Source organism: Suricata suricatta, chromosome 9 (assembly GCF_006229205.1).
Source record: "Suricata suricatta isolate VVHF042 chromosome 9, meerkat_22Aug2017_6uvM2_HiC, whole genome shotgun sequence".
In the NCBI taxonomy this organism is placed as follows: Eukaryota; Metazoa; Chordata; class Mammalia; order Carnivora; family Herpestidae; genus Suricata; species Suricata suricatta.
This window is the reverse complement of record NC_043708.1, coordinates 81,777,496-81,794,172: the sequence shown is the minus strand read 5'-3', so window position 1 is coordinate 81,794,172 and position 16,677 is coordinate 81,777,496. Positions and strand designations below refer to the sequence as shown.

General features: G+C 42.3%; 1 pseudogene; it reads right to left on the bottom strand.

Annotated features, from left to right (window-relative positions):
* Positions 1-2,775: 2,775 nt before the first annotated feature.
* LOC115302634 lies at positions 2,776-3,323 on the bottom strand (annotated as a pseudogene).
* Between the last annotated feature and the right edge of the window lie 13,354 nt (positions 3,324-16,677).

Below are 16,677 nucleotides of genomic sequence, written 5' to 3'. Positions count from 1 at the left end.
TCCCCACTCCTCCTCCTCACTGTTTTCCTCCTGTGCTCCTGCAGGAACCGAACAGCTCCACTTTAAGGATTTTGAAACACAAGGAACAGGCTGTGGTTAACTGAGTTGGTGAGTGGAAGACATCACAGGATACCACACTGGTATCCAAAGGGCCAGTCAACCTGAGCTGGGCTGGAGTTTCCCTGCTGTCCTATTGGCAGCAACTCCAGGGAGTCCAGATGGTGACAGAAAAAAATCTCTGGCCCAACAATAGACAGGCAGAATTTATTTTAAACCCCTACAAATGTTGAATAGGAATCAGGTTGAATCTGGGACCCCTGATAGCTAGAACATACCTAAACCTACAAGGAGTCCAAAGTGGCCTCACTCAAGGGCCATTAAACCCTGAGCAGGGTCAGGAGGTCCCTGGGATGGTGCTAGTGAGAGGGAAGTCAGTGCTGGGGTTGCAGACTGGGAGGCACATAGGCTCCTACTTGATGGTAGGAATGGGAAAAGCCCAGCAACTTCCTGCTGGAAAGGAATATAGTTCAGAAGAAGCTACTCTACTCCCAAGGACCTAGGAAGGGACAGTGCCAGGCTGAACACATCATCTGCACACTTCTACTCCTGCATGGTGCCAAAATGCTGTCCTGAGACCACTACATCAGTGGTAAACACATGCACACATATCCTTGTGGAGAAAGATACCTGTTCTGGTGCCAGAAGCTGATTATATTTTGGTTTAACATTTGTTTTAAAATAATACAAAAGGGACACCTGGTGGCTCAGTCAGTTAGGCGTCTGACTTCTGCCCAGGTCATGATCTTACAGTCTGTTCACGGGTTTGGGCCTCGTGTTGGGCTCTGTGCTGACAGCTTAGAGCCTGGAGCCTGCTATGATTCTGTGTCTCGCCCTCTCTCTGCCCCTCCCCTGCTTGCACTCTATCTCTCAAAAATAAATAAATAAATGTTTAAAAAATAATAAAAAAAAGAATATCTTTAGAATGTTTAAAAGACATATATTATAAAAGGTAACACTGTGGCCTTATGGAGTCCATTTTCCACTTCCTCACCCCAACTGAGTGGATGTTTGCAGCTAAGAAAAGGAGTTGCACCAGTGAATGGGCAGGACTAAGGGCCATGAGCTAGACCTGAGTTGTATGAGTCACCAGCCCTGGAGTTGGAACAGAGGAACTGACAGGGCAGCTAAGAGAATAGAATCTAAAAGACAGAAGAAGATTTTTTGTTTTTTGTTTTTTACCCAGTTAATGATAATGGAAGTATCTGGGATCCCTAAAGACAGACTGTATGGTCTGGACATGGGCAAAATGGCAATTATCCTGACAGCAGTAACTTCTAGAGAAAATACCCTGCAGACAGAGTTAGAATAATTCAGTACAGAGATATGACTTCTTCATCCAAAAACCGAATCTAAGAATTTGGCTGGAGTACATGGTAGAGAAAGAACAATCCCAGAATCACAGAGCTAAGAAGGAACCTAAAGATTATCTATAGTCCTTTTTATTTACAGGACCAGGATATACTGGGATAGAAGGACAGACAGGGAATTTCAAGTCAGAGAAGTAACTAACAGGGTTCGGTGAAGGTCCTGATCTTGGCAACCCCAGCAAAGGGCAAAGGAAACTTCTGGCTTCTACAAGATAAGAAGCCTGAAGCCAAGGCAATCCATTTACTGAAGACCCAGATAAGACACAGCACAATGAACTTCCTAACTCTGGGACACAAAAGCCTGCCCAAAACAAAACAGGAATGGCTGGGTCCCAAGCAAGACAGGAGGGTTCTCCAGCATCCAGGAGGAAAACTAGCTAACAGATTCTGGTGTTCCCAGGATCAGAGGTGATGCAGAAAGGAACAGAAGGTAAGAAACACACAGCTGGGTTCAGTCTTCCTGGGGCTTTTGTGTGCTCTGGGAAAGATCTGGCCGTGGAAAAAGTCAAAAGCTTGAACATAGTCATAGGATAAGAGTTAGAACAAGCTCTAAATGAGAATGGGTCTTCTTTATTTTTTTTTAGATCTTTTTTAATTCAGATGAATTCTCTTTGCACATCCCTATGTGTATACTTCTCATTTCTGCACAGATTGCATTTGCTTTAAGACAGTGATACTCAAGGGGGTGGAGGGTGAGGAGAAGACAGGGCAGATTCCTTGGGTCGGCAAGAAAGAAGGGGATGGTGGGCATTGACAGTTTGTACGATTACCCAGCTGACTCTGATATGTTGCTCCCTCCACCTCTGAAAACCCCTCCCGAAGAAGTCACCCAGACTGGAAAAGCAAGCAAGCTACTTTGTGGGGGTCTGCCTTCTGTTGGCCCACCCAGAGGGGTAGCAAAGGGAATATAGTTTAAATTATTACCATATTGGGGCACCTGGATGGCTCAGTCAGTTAAGCATCCAACTCTTGGTTTTGGCTCAAGTCATGATGTTGCAGTTTTGTGAGTTCAAGTGCTGGCAGCCAGGAGCCTGCTTAAGGTTCTCTTTCTCTCTCTCTCTCTCTCTCTCTCTCTCTCTCTCTCTCTCTCTCTTTCTCTCTCTCTCCCTCACTCGCACTGTCTCTGTCTTTCTCAAAATAAATAAATAAACTTTAAAAAAATAAAATAAATCATTACCATTTTAATGGTACATTCAAGCTGGAATTATCCCAAACTCCTTTTTAATCCATTTGTGCTGCTATAACAATATCATAGACTGAGTGCATCATTAACAACAGAAATTTCTTTCTTTTTTTTTCCCATTGGTTGTCAAATGATCCTTTGTTGAAATATTTTCCTTGGTAGCCCTTAACTAGCTGGGCATTCCACTGTACCGCTATTGGTGTCATCTTTGATTTCATGAGGGTGGCGGCCATCAACACTGCAGCCCACAGGCTGTGCAGTTCCTAGGATCTCTTTAATGGTTCCAGAAAGTTCTCCAGCTAAAGACGGGTGCCACATCTTTCAGGCAATGCTGACAATCTTATCAAAAGTGATATTAAAAAAAATAAAAGTAGTATTTCCACTGTGCTTAATGTTTTTCTGCCTCTGTCTCTTGGTGGTTCCTTGAGGGCTTTGATAATCAGGGCAGAGGCAGAAGGTACCATTTCAATCTGGGCCTGTCTGTTCTGAATGGTCAGTTCTACTGTAATCCTCAGACCCTTCTAATCACCAGTTGCCTTGACAATGTCTTTACCAACCTTTTTTGAAGACAGACCCAGCAGGCTGATCTTCAGGGCCAGGGCAGACATGGCACTGACCTCACCACTGGTGCATCTCAGGTATATGACTTTGATTTAATTAGGGTCGAACTTAGGCAGCATGGTGGAGGTGGCTGGTGTCAGATGAACCTGGATTTGGGACAACCAAAGACAGTTTCACCTTTGCCTCCTCCAAGCTGAAAGCCAAAAGAGACATTTATCCCTCACAGTTCTGGAGGCTGGGGTCCAAGTTTAAGGTACCTGCAAACTTAGTGTCTGGTGAGGTCTCACTTCCTGGTTCAGAGACAGCCGTCTCCTTGCTGTGCCCTTACATGCTGGAAGGATCAAGGGAGCCCTCTGGAATCCCTTTTATAAGGTACTAATTCCATTCATAAGGGTTCCACCCTCATGACCAAACCACTTCCCAAAGACCTCACCTCCAAATGCTCTGACATTGAGAATGAGGCTTCAACATAGGAATATGGGGGAAATACGAACACTTACTCTTCAATCAACCTCAAAATCACTTTAGCACCACCCCAAGAAGTCCATGTTATTTAAGATATGGGTACCTTACAGGGAGATAGCATGATCCAAACTAAATTTTCTCTCCTCTAAAATGAGAAGAATTATTATTTTAAAAAGCTAGTAGAACTGTCCTTGATTCATTAATTTAGGTAGTCAACAAGCATTTATTCAAGACTCTATTAGTTTTCTATTTCTGCTACAACAAATTACCAGAAATTTAGTGTTTTAAAATAACACACTTCTGGGGCGCCTGGCTGGCTGAGTACACAACTCTTGATCTTGGGGTTGTAAGATTGAGCCTCATGTTGGATGTACAGATTACTTAAAAATAAATAAATACATCTTTAAAACAAAATAAAATAGGGGTGCCTGGGTGGCTCAGTTGGTTAAGCATCTGGCTTCAGGTCATGATCTCACTGTTTGTGAATTCGACCCCCATGGCCAGCTCTGTGCTGACAGCTCAGAGCTGGAGCCTGCTCCAGATTCTGTGTCACCCTCTCTCTCTCTCTCTGCCCCTCCCCTGCTTGTGCTCTCTCTCTCAAAAATACATTAACATTAAAAATTTTTAAATTTGTTTTTAAATAAAATAAAATAAAATAATGTACTTTTGTTATCTACAGTTTTAGAGGTGAGAGGTCCAGAGTGGGTCTCAGTGGGTCAAAGTCAAGGTGTTGGCAGGGCTCCAGGGGGCGGATCTGATTCCAGTTTTTTTTTTCCAGTTTGTAGAGGCTGCCCACATTCCTTTGCTCATGGCCCCTTCCATCTTCAAAGCCATGTCCAACAAAGTCATCTCACGCTGTCTCTAATTTTCCCTTTTCTGCCTCCCTTTTCTATTCACATAGACTCTCTTGATTACATCGGGCCCACTAGTTTTGCTAGTTGATTAACAAACTTAATTCCATCTGCAACCTTAATTCCCCTTTGCCATGCCACCTAATATATTCACAGGTTCCCGAGATTAACAAGTAGACATTTTTGGAGCCATTACTTTGCCTACCACAAATGCTATCACAGCCTGGGTAATATTCCAGGGACTGTTCCAGAGAATAGAAGTAGGACTAGTAAATAGCAAAGTGCTCAGTTTGTTATTGTATGTAAATTATGACTTAAAGCTTTAAAAAAATTAATAGCTTAATATCCGAGACCCTTCATAATGCTTATAATAGTTATCAGTACTACTTATTAAGAGTTACTATGTCTTGGGGCACCTGGCAGCTTAGTCAGTTGAGCATCCAACTCTTGGTTTCTGCTCAGGTCACAATCTCACAGTTGGTGAGTTAAGGCCCTCCATTGGGCTCTGCACAGACAGTGCAGAGCCCGCTTGGGATTCTCTCTCCCTTCCTCTCTCTCTCTCTCTCCCTTTCTCTCAAAATAAATAAATAAGCTTTAAAAAAAGTTTACTGTCTTTATATACATCACCAACACTTATACTCCTTATAACCATCTGAGGCAGGGGATACTCTATTCCCATTCTATAGATGAACTAAGGCTCAGAAAGATGAAGTGAACTGTCCAGGCTCAGACCTTTAGTTAGTGGCAGAGGCTGGACTGGAACTAAGTCTGTGTGAACTCCAGAGCCTGTACTCCAACCTCCAGCTGCTTCCTTCAGTACATCCTCCACACTCCACATAGGCAGCCTGTGCTCATTTCACAGATGGTGTCCCCAAACTGCCAAGTCCACTCCCACAATCACATCTCTAAACAATCTGTTCTAAAGATACGACCTCTGAGGGGCCCTCCTCATCCCCTCACAAGTCTTCCTGGGGTCTCCCAGCTCTACTAACCACTTCTCATAGAGCAGTTTTCAGTCTGTTTTATGGTAGTATGTTATAGGTCACCTTCTTTCCTTAGATTCTTTATCGCTCTGAGACTGAGAGTCTTTCTTACTCATTTTTGTATCTTTATAGTGGCTCGTCAGTTCATTGTGCACTGTGCATTCAGAAATGTCTTTTGAGATACTTTGAGTCAAGATGGGTCGTGAGCTCACTCTTTTGGCACTCCCTCTGCTGTAAATATATAGCAGGGATAGATAAAACACAAAAAAAGAAAACAACAAAATGATAGTGCTGAGTTCAAAAACAAGATCATAATCTCTGTGACCCTGAACTAAATAGAAACATAAAGTCATGAGTAGGACTAAAGCCTCAGGGCTATGAGGATCCTAGTAGAGATACAGGGGAGGCAGCCAGGCACTTAGGGGACAAAAAAGTACTCCAGTCTAGGTCAGGAACTAGAGTCAGGCTCAGTGCTTACATCAGGGCTTTGAGCAGTTTCTCCACCCAAGGGAGAAGACTGACAAACATAGCTGCTAAAAGAGTTCAGAGATGTAGTTTATTTGGGTTATAAAGGATAGTTGGGTAAATAATAAGAGATTTAGGGTTGGATGATAATAAATGTAATATATAGCAAAATTTGTGGAGGGAAGACAACCATGGCAGCAAAATGCAACTGGGATTGTAAACCAAAGATCCATGGATAACATCTCCAGAAACCTGGGTGCCAAGGCGTTCTTCTGAATCACAAATTCAAGCTGGTAATAATGAACCCGGTCAGTGACAAGGCTTGTGTGGGATCAGAATCCATACAGAGGGAGGCAAAGGGAAGGAACTTGGCTTTTGGCAACCTTGAAAGCAGACAACCACCCAAATGACAACTCTCAGTGGAAACCTGGAGGGAATCCTGCAGAGTCCAGCTCACCAGTGCATACAACAGGACCACGAAGATGCAATAGATCTCATAGAAACGGGGCAGAATGGGTCCTATAAGCTCTCAGAACTACAAATAAAGCGCCCTCCAAGACAGAGCTCTTTAGGTCTTCGATGAGGAGAAACTGCTGGGAATGAAATTCCAGGGACAGGGACAAATAGGAAGAAGTTCCAAATAAAAGTAAGGGAAGGAGGCAAAAGAGGCAAATCTCACAAAATATAAGGTTATTTATTTATTTATTTGTTTGTTTATTTTAAAGCCACTATCTGAATACAACCAGAAAAGGAGCTCTATTCTAGAACATGGAACTATATACTGAAAGAGCATGCCACGTATATGGTAAACTGATCCAGAATGACCAACTAGAAGACATAGTCCATTGAAACTATTGGACTTGAAAGAAAAATAAATGGTTATTAGCATCCAGGCAAAAAAAAAAGACCAAGGGGAAAAAAATTCTATTATACTTTTTGTTAACTAACACTTTATCCAGAAAGTAACACAGTAACATATTTAAGACAATGACAGAAAATGAGAACCACAGATTCTGTAGCCAGCCAAACTGATCTTCAAGTATAAAGGCTATAGAGAAACTGTTGAGAATACTGCAAAAACTCAGAGACTGCTGTTCCCATGAATTCCTTCTGTGACATCACCCAAAGGAAGACCAGAGAGACATAAAGACTGGCAGCTAGAATGTAGTTGCAGGAATCACCCAGCTCTGACCACACGTAAGAGGTCAACACCTTCACCTTAGGAAAATATGGGGGAACAAGATGGAAGGAACCTAGGTCCTTGAATAAGGATTGGTAACAAAGTGGCCTACAAGCCTTAGATTACTATACCTCCAGACGGTTGGATGAGGGTGAAAGAAATTCCTATTTTGTTTGAGCTGTTGTATTCTGTAGTCTATTTGTTATATCAATTTACCACATAATTTAATAATGTAGAAATTGGTACACGGAAATGGGGTTGCTGCCATAACAGTAGCCTAAAACGTGGGGTTTTGACTGATTAGTAAGGTAGCCTGTGACAAAGAACCAGATTTTGAAAGCTGGATACTTGACGACACATCAGATTTTTGAAAAATTCTTCCCTGTAAAAATGTGGAAGACAGACCCAGACTTATGGAGCTTTTAGCTCTAGGGAAAATGGGTGGGAAAAGCCATGTTAGTTGATACCGCCCCTAGACCTGCAAAGTTAGCTCTCGGCCCCAGACGTCTGCCTGCTTCAGGGAGTCTGTAGTTGGGTAGTTGGGAATGGCTAGAGCCAGAAAATGCCAATTGGGTAGGAAATCCTAGTTTGGAACGAGGTCCCACAGCAGTCTCGGTGACCAGAAATGACCAGAAATGCCTTCCTCAGAATTTTCTTTTTTTTCTTCTAATTTTTATTTTTACCATTCTTACTTTTATTTTTAAGAGACAGAGCATGAATGGGGGAGGGGCAAAAAGAGAGGAAGATGCAGAATCCAAAGCAGACTCCAGGCTCTGAGCTGTCAGCGCAGAACCCAACATGGGGGTTGCACTCACAAACTGTGAGATCTTGACTTGAGCCGAAGTTGGATGCTTAACCAACTGAGCCACTCAGGTGCCCCTTTCCTCAGAATTTTCGAAACCCCCCTCCGATGCCAGGACCAACAACATCATCTAGATAGAGATCCTGAGCCCAGACTGGAGCTGGGTGGGCCCTAGGAACCCAGCTCCCTTCAGAGTTCTCTCCAAACGTCTACACCCACCCATACCCAGGCTGTAAGTTATGATTTTTGTTTTTTTTTTAATTGTTCTTCTCTGGTCAGTAAATGGTGCTGGGATTAAAAATGCATAGGGAAAAAAAACGAAATTACCTCATATCATTTGAAAAGAAAAAATGAAATTACCTCATTGATTTGAAAAGAAAATCTTTAAAACTTTTAAAAGAATGTATAGGAGACCAACTATATGATCTTGGGGGTAGGAAATAATTTATTTTATTATTTATTTAATTTTTTAACAATCAATATTTTATCTATCTATCTATCTATCTAATAAATAGAGGGAGAGACAGAATACCAAGCTTCTGACAGAGCAGAGCCTGATGCAGGGCTCAAACTCACAAACCATAAGATCATGATCTCAGCCAAAGTTAGATGTTTAACTGACTGAACACCCAGATGCCCCTATTTTTTATTTTTTAATTTATTTTTAAATTTTTTTTAATGTTCATTTATTTTTGACGGAGAGAGACACAGAATCAGAAACAGGCACCAGGCTCTGAGCTGTCAGGTAGGAGCGTGACCTGGGGCTCCAATTCATGAACCGTCAGACCATGACATGAGTCAAAGTCAGACATTTAACAGACTGAACCACCCAGGCACCCCTCCTATCTTTTTTTTTTTTTTTAATGTCTTTTACTTTTGAGAGAGAGAGAGACAGAGAGTGAGCAGGGGAGGGGCAGAGAGAGAGGGAGACGCAGATTCTGAAGCAGACTCCAGGCTCTGAGCTGTCAGCACAGAGCCCAATGTGGGGTTTGAACCCACAGACTGTGAGATCATGACCTGAGCTGAAGTCAGATGCTTAACTGACTGAGCCACCCAGGGGTCCTCTTTAATTTTTTAAATATTTTATTTTTAGGTAATTTCTACACCCAATGTGGAGCTCGAACTCACAACACTGAGATCAAGAGTTGCATGCTCCAGGGGCGCCTGGGTGGCTCAAGTAGTTAAGCGCTGACTTCAGCTCAGGTCATGACCTCACAGTTTGTGGGTTTGAGCCCCGGGTTGCGCTCTGTGCTGACAGCTCAGAGCCTGGAGGCTGCTCTGTCTCTCTCACTCTCTGCCCTCCTCAGCTTATATGCTGTTTCTCTCTTAAAAATAAAAATAAACATTAAAAATAAAAAAAGAGTTGCATGCTCCTCTGAGCCAGCCAGGTGCCCTGGAAATATTTTTTAAGTCACAAAAAGCTATAAAATAAAATATTAATACATTTGACAACATTAACATTTACACTTCTGTACAAAAAGAAAAAGACAAAGTAAAAGACAAATTGCAGGGGCACCTGGGAGGCTCAGTCGGTTAAGCATCCGGCTTCGGCTCAGGTCATGATCTCATAGTTCATGGCTTCAAGCCCCGCGTCAGGCTCTGTGTTGACAGCTAACTCAGAGCCTAGAGCCTGCTTTGGATTCTGTGTCTCCCTCTCTCTCTGACCCTCCCCTGATCGTGCTGTTTCTGTCTGTCTCTCAAAAATAAATAAAAAAGCATTAAAAAAAAAAGACAAATTGCAGCCAGGAGAAGATTGTTTACCTCATACATAGCTGATATGGGATTGGTCCAGAATATGTAAAGAATTTCTATAATCAGTAAGTAAAATAAAAATGAACAAAGACAAATCAAAGAAAGAAAAATCCAGTGTCCCATAAACATTTGAAAAGATGCTCAGACTCACTAGTAATTCAGGAAATAGAAATTAAGACAGAAATGGGATATCATCTCACAGCCATGAAGTTGTTAAAAATTAAAACATCTGACAATACTATTGAGATTGTGGACCAAAAGGAACTCTCAGTTACTACTGGTGAAAATGTTACTTTTACAGCCACTATGAAAGCCTGACAATATCTAGCAGAGTTGGAGATGTACATTCCTAAGAACCAGCCTGAAATTCTCTCTTGTGTATATAAAACCTAGGAAAAATGTGCATTGCAGCATTGTTCAAATTACAAAAAGTAGAAACCAAATGTCCATCAATAGGAGAATGAAATGATTGTGTTGTGACCATAAAATGGAGAAGTAGCCGTAATGAACCAGACCTACATACATATCAAAGTCGATAAGTCTTAAAAATAAATTGATGTATTTTTATTTCATTCATGGGTATACAAATGTAGTGAAAAGAATAAAATGTGCAGGGGAAGATAGATACCAATTTTAAATAATGGATATCTGGGGAGAGAAAGGAGAAATGGGAATGAAATCAGGGAGTAGTTCCTGGGAGACTTTACTGCATCTGTAATGTTTTATTTCTTTCCAAAATATCAAAATCATATATGAAAAAAGACTGAGATTTATATTTGTCTTAAAACTTTTCTGAGCATTCAAAATAATTTTTAAATATTTTAATGTTCATTTATTTTTGAGAGACAGAGCATGAGTGGGGGAGGAACAGAGAGAGGAGGAGATAGAATCCAAAGCAGGCTCCAGGCTCTGAGCTGTCAGCACAGATCCCATATGGGGCTTGAACCCACAAACTACAAGATCATGACCTGAACTGAAGTGGGTCACTTAACCAACTGAGCCACTCAGGCGGCCCCAAAATATTTTCTAATTTAAAAAATATTGAGGGTTTGGGTGCTCCTGGCTAGCTCAGTTGGTAGAGTATGTGCCTCTTGATCTCTCGGTTGTAAATTCAAGCCCCACAGTGGGTGCAGAGATTACTTTAAAAAACCACCTCAGGGCACCTGAGTGGCTCAGTCGGTTAAGCATCCGACTTTGGCTCAGGTCATGATCTCATGGTTTGTGGGTTCAAGCACTGCATCAGGCTCTACACTGGTAGAGTAGAGTCTGCTTGGGATTTTCTCTGCCCCTCCCCCACTCAAGTTCACTCAGTCTAAATAAATGTATAAACTTTTAAAAAATAGGGATAATAGTCTCCACCCTACACAACTATTAAGATTAAATATGTTAATACTATAAGGTTAATTTGAAAAAACCCACAAAGTGGGGGCACCTGAGTGGTGCAGTGGGTTAAGTGACTCTTGAATTCAGCTCAAGCCATGATCTCACGGTTTGTGAGTTCGAGCCCCACATTAGGCTCTGCACTGATAGCTTGGAGCCTGCTTGGAATTCTGTCTCTCCCTCTCTCTGCCCTTCCTCAGCTTGTGCTTCCTTGCGCGCTCTCTCTCTCTCTCAAAATAAATATACTTTAAAAAAAAGGCACAAAGTAACCAGTTGTGTTTGCTAACTAAGCTAAAACATATAATGGTTGAGAATTAAAAATAATGAAGTTCACAAAGGCACAAGAAGAGTAACTGGTATGTAATATGTGCTTGAACAGAGACTGTTAGGAACAATGATTATAGTGTCAAATAGTTTCTAGGTATCAAAAAAGGGGCATGATCTGATCAAAAGAAATAGTAGGTTTGGAAGAAGTCTCCCGAATTCCAATAATATTCATTGTATTTCTAGAAGACCGCTACTGATGCACTGCAAAATTCTATTTCTATGAGGTTTGACACGTTTCTCATCCCAAGTTTGCAACTCAGGGTAATGTGAGATAGTGCTGGTAGAAATACATGTTCTAATGTTACAATGCAAGTTTTAGCAAGTAAGAAATGATTCTGGTTATCCTTTTTTTCTTCCTCATTTGTTTTTTCCTCGGTTGCCACCCCAAGGTCCCTCAAGGTCACAAACAAGGGAACATTTCCCAACAAACAATGAAGATTTAAATGTTTTGTGGACCACATATTATTTCCAGCCATTTTATATATTGAGATTATACATAATATTTCATTTTAATAAAAGACTTCTGATACCAAACTTAAAAGAGATTAAAGAAAATTGCTTAAGTGGATTATGGGTTGTTTCTTTGTTTTGGGTTTTTTGGCTTCAGCAATTTCCTAGGACTCTTCACCTACAGTCTGCTCAGTAAGCATCTGCAGACCTTGTTTCAATGCAGCATCCCCACGGCTCCAGCCACTCGGCTAAGAAGGGCTTCTGGCCTTACTCTGCCCAGATGGCTCCAGCCACCCGCCGCCAGCTGTCTCCTCCCTGCCGTCCCAGGGCTCCTACTGTCCACACTGCTCCTTAACTCTTTCTGGACAAACTCGGAGACGCTTTCCTTGTTTCCCAAAGCCTAAGCTCGTAGGACAGAAAATGTGGAGCTCACAGTTCTTTTATATTCCTCGCGGCCAAGTCAATATTTGAATGAAATTTTACCTCCAGAAGAGAAAAACTCGGACCGCATTAACAAAAGAAGCGCGGACATGGGCGCCGGTGCCCTGTTCTGAGAGGCCGGAGGCCCCACCCAGCTGACCCGAGGCTGCCAGCCTCCCCTCTCCCGGCGTCTCTCGGCGCCCCCTCCGGAGAAGCGCTCCCTCAGCCACCGCAGCCCAGTGCCCGCCGGCTAGCCGTGTTCCGCCGCGGGCCAGCAGCTGGGGCCCCTCCACGCCGCGGACAAAGGGACCCGTGTCCCACCGCGCCCCCCCCCCTCCCCGGCCCGAGCCTTTTCCAGCCGGCCGCCGGGAGGCCTCCGCAGAGGCGGGGGCGGAGCGAGCCCGGGCGTGATCCCGCGCGTGGCCCCGCGTGTGGTCGGGTCCCTAGAGGGCCCGAGGTGCCTGTGTGTTAGGCCGCGCTAGGCCCCGGCCCCAGCCTCTGCCCCAGGCTTCCCTTGTCGGAACTTGGGTAGAAGGGCCCCCACCAGACATTTCTGGAGCCTTCGAGCAAATTTCAGGGAAGGCCGTCTGACTTGGGCCTTTTGGGTTCTCAAGGGTCGAGATGTAAAGTTCCTTTCTCCCCTTTAATGATCCAGGGTCTTTCTCCACTTCTCTGTGTCTTGGGAGCAGGGGGGGGGGGGGGCGCGAGCCAAAAGCTTCTTTTTGCTTTATCCCAGGGACAAACAGTAATTTGAGGGAAGGGTGAGAAATTTTGCCTAGCATTTACTGAACCTTGGGTATTTCCAGGCCCTCCTCTAGGCACAGATACTTTGTCTTAGTTAATAATCAAAAGGATTTGTAAAATAAATATTTTCCTATTCTACCTTTCCATTTTTAGAAAATTGAAGTTAGGATTTTGTGCTAAGGTGCTGGGTATACTGCAAATGAATAAAACAGACAAGATGCTGTGCTCACTCAACCACATTGGGAGAGGGTGGATAATCACAACTAATTAATTACAAAAGGGGAATGAGAGCCCCAAAGACAAATTCCCCAAGTGCTAAGGTATGGGGCTTTATACCCGGCAGGGTGACTGGTCTGGGTTGAGAGAGGTCAGGAAGTTTCCAGAACTGTTGCAGCAGTCTGGGGAACAGGGGAGAGAGATCTGAGAAGCTGGTGGCAGAAGAACCTATTCAAAAGAAACTGGGAGAATGTACTCAATAGGACTTAGAAAACTGTTAGTTGTGGGCATACCTGGGTGGCTCAGTCAGTTAAGCCTCTGACTTCAGCTCAGGTCATGATCTCAGGTTCATCAGTTTGAGACCAGCGTCAGGCTCTGTGCTGACAGCTCAGAGCCTGGAGCCTACAGCCTGCTTGTATTCTGTATCTCCCTGTCTCTTTGCCTCTCCCCCTCTCATGTTTTGTCTCTCTGTGTCTCAAAAATAAAGTCATACTGGCACATGGAAATGGAATATAGAGTCTAGAAATTAACCCAAATACATATGTGAGAATAGTATATGACAAAAGAAGTATATAAACACATAGAGATGGATTATTAAAGAAGTGTTCAGAAAATGTAGATCATTCAGTATACAGTGTTGGAACAATGGATAGCCATCTGGAAAAAAATAAATTTGGATCCATATCTCACTTCTTATTCCAAAATACATTTTAGATGACTCAAAATGAAACAGTGAAAAATAAACTTTAGAAGCACTAGAAGAAAATACAGGTTTTTAAAAATTATCTTGCATGGAGCACCTGGATGGCTTAGTTGGTGAAGTATCCAACTCTTTTTTTTTTTATTTTTTTTAATGTTTTATTTATTTTTGATACAGAGAGAGACAGAGCATAGAGGGGGAGGAACAGAGAAGGAAGGAGACACAGAACTGGATGGAAGTAGGCTCCAGGCTCTGAGCTAGCTGTCAACACAGAGCCCGACACGGAGCTCGAAACCACGAATGTGAGATCTGACCTGAGCCGAAGTCAGAAGCTTAACCGACTGAGCCACCCAGGCGCCCCTGAAGTATCCAACTCTTCATATCAGGGTTGTGAGTTCAAGCCCCATGCTGGGCATGAAGCCTACTTGAAAACAATAAAAATAATCTTGCAGTGGGGAAGTCCTTTCTAAGTATGGCACAAAACCCAGAAGCTATACACATTCAAATAACCACAGCAAAAAAACTTCATCTACACCACATATCACAAAAGAATAATTTCCTTTATATAAAATGAACACTTAACAAATTAGTAACGAGACCAACAACTTAGTAAAGTCTATGACGAACAGTTCACAATAAAGATCAAAACGGCTAAGAGCATACAAAAAGAGCATCACTTATAAGAGAAATGCAAACTGAAATTACAATGAAATACTGCTCTCACTTACCAGATGGGCAGAACTCACCTTGGATTCTTGGGTTCTTGGCAGTATCAACCACAATTTAAAATGAGATTCCTTCAGTAGGTTTTCTTTTAGGAATTCTTCTATAGATACATCCCTACAAGTATGCAATATTATGCCTAAAAAGTTCATTGCAGCACTTTTTATAATAGCAAAGTGTTGAAAACAACCTAAATGTTCACTGATAAGGAATTTGTTAACTTATGACACATCACACAAAGGAGATGCATATGTACAGCTAGAGAAAAAGCATCTTAATAGAGAGGTTCTGGAGGGTACACTAGATTTGAATTACATCCATAAAATGGAAACAGTCATTGTACCTACCACACAAGGTTGTTGTGAAGATTAGTTAAAATATCAAAAGCACTCAGAATAATATCCAGAGTATATACCATTAGCTATTTACTTACACATATTGTTACTAAAAAGAGCAAAGGGCAAAACAACATGTACAATAACCTACCACTTGTGTAAAAGAAAAATACAAGTGGATAGGTTATTGAAAATTTCATAATAAATCAGTAATAGTGGTTGCCTCTGGAAATAGAAACTTAAGAGCTATGGACAAGGCAACTTATTTTCATTGTCTACCTTTCTACATGTATTTTTAAATGTTTATTTATTTTTGATAGAGCAAACAAGCAGGGGAGAGGCAGAGAGGGGGGACAGAGGACTTGATGTGGGCTCCATGCTAGGGCACCTGGGTGGTTCAGTTGCTTGGGCTTCAACTTCAACCCAGGTCATGATCTCACAATTCATGGGTTCAAGCCCCATGTCGGGCTCTGGCCTGACAGTTCAGAGCCTGGAGCCTGCTTTAGATTCTCTGTTCCCTCTCTGTTTGCCCCTCCCCTGCTCACACTCTGTCTCTCTTTCTCTCTCAAAAATACATAAACATTAAGAAAAAAAAGGGGGGGGGGGTTTGCAGTGGGCTCCATGCTGACAGCAGAGAGCCCAATGCAAGGCTGGAACTCACAAACCGTGAGATCATGACCCGAGCTGAAGTCAGATGCTTAACTGACTGAGCCATCCAGGTGTCCCTACCTTTCTATACTTTAAAAATTTTTAACCATGGATACTTGACATCTATTTGAAAAGATAAATTAATATTTTAAAATAGAAAGATATCAATCAGAAACACATAAAAAGTAATTAAATTTTATAGGATGTAGAAATTAAATTATGATCCATTCTTTTCCATTAGTGTTATTTTTTAGAATGATTCTATACTGCAGTCACTGAATGAGTTTGCAAATACTTGCAGCACCCTTTCAAATTACTGATGGAGAATAGTGCTTGCACCTCAAAGTGTGGACTGAAAGCATGAGCATCACCTAAGAGCTAGTTAGAAACGCAGAATCTCAGGCCCCACCCTGACCTACTGAATCAGTCTACATTTTAGTAAGGGTCTCCAGTGATCTGTCTGGGGATCTTGTTTGAGGTATGAGAGGCACTGAGCTAGGTACATAATAAAAAACAAAAATATGAAACAGAACAAAACCACTCTACTCTTATCTCTTCATTTTGACCCCCACTTCTCAAAATTGCTGTGGTTAGATGATTCTGGAAAACACACTGCAGAGTGCAAGAAACCACACACAAAATAATCCAAACTATATCATTCTGTATGACCTTTAAAAAGTGCTTTAATCCATGATATTATCAATCTGGATAGAGATTACCTTTGGGGAGGAGGGAGGAGGCAGAGGCTGGGGCAGGGCCTAAAGAGTTGCTTCTGGAGTGCTGGGAATGTTAATGTTGTCTCTTGATCTGGTTGCTGGTTAGTTGGATTTGTTTGGAAAATTCTTAAGGACTGTACACTTCTGATTGACGTATTTTGAGGGGATGAATCCTAAACTTCATAAAAAGGTTTATATATTTTTTTCAACATTTATTTATTTTGAGAGAGCAAGAGAGTGAGGGAGGAGTAGAGGGAGAGGGAGAGAGAGAACCCCAGTCAGGGTCCACACCCATTGTGGAGCCCAACACAGGGCTTGATCCCACAGCAGTGAGATCATGACCTTAGCC